Source organism: Arachis duranensis, chromosome 6, assembly GCF_000817695.3.
Source record: "Arachis duranensis cultivar V14167 chromosome 6, aradu.V14167.gnm2.J7QH, whole genome shotgun sequence".
Classification (NCBI taxonomy): domain Eukaryota; kingdom Viridiplantae; phylum Streptophyta; class Magnoliopsida; order Fabales; family Fabaceae; genus Arachis; species Arachis duranensis.
Window position 1 is genome coordinate 71,016,659 of NC_029777.3, and position 531 is coordinate 71,017,189.

Sequence of the window (531 nt, forward strand, 5' to 3'; positions counted from 1 at the left end):
ACTCCTGGGATAAGCTGGTCACTGCCTTCTTGGATAAATTCTTTCCTCCTCAAAAGCTGAGCAAGCTGAGAGTGGATGTTCAAACCTTCAAACAAAAAGATGGTGAATCCTTCTATGAAGCCTGGGAAAGATACAAGCAGCTGACCAAAGGATGTCCATCTGACATGTTTTCAGAATGGACCCTATTAGATATATTCTATTATGGTCTCTCTGAATTTTCGAAAATGTCATTGGACCATTCTGCAGGTGGATCTATTCACCTGAAGAAAACACCTGAAGAGGCTCAAGAACTCATTGACATGGTTGCAAACAACCAGTTCATGTATACCTCCGAGAGGAATTCCGTGAATAATGGGATACCTCAGAAGAAAGGAGTTCTTGAAATTGATGCTCTGAATGCCATATTGGCTCGGAATAAAGTGTTGACTCAACAGGTCAACATGATCTCTCAAAATCTGAATGGATTGCAACATGCATCCAACAGTACTGGAGAGGCGGCTTCTGAAGAAGCTTATGATCCTGAAAACCCTG

The 531-nt window shown here is 42.0% G+C and overlaps 1 non-coding gene across 1 annotated transcript; it reads right to left on the minus strand.

Annotated features, from left to right (window-relative positions):
• Positions 1–62: 62 nt before the first annotated feature.
• On the minus strand, positions 63–166 carry LOC127739938 (small nucleolar RNA R71). The gene has a single exon (XR_008000680.1). It is a non-coding gene; the product is annotated as a small nucleolar RNA R71 (small nucleolar RNA).
• Positions 167–531: the final 365 nt, after the last annotated feature.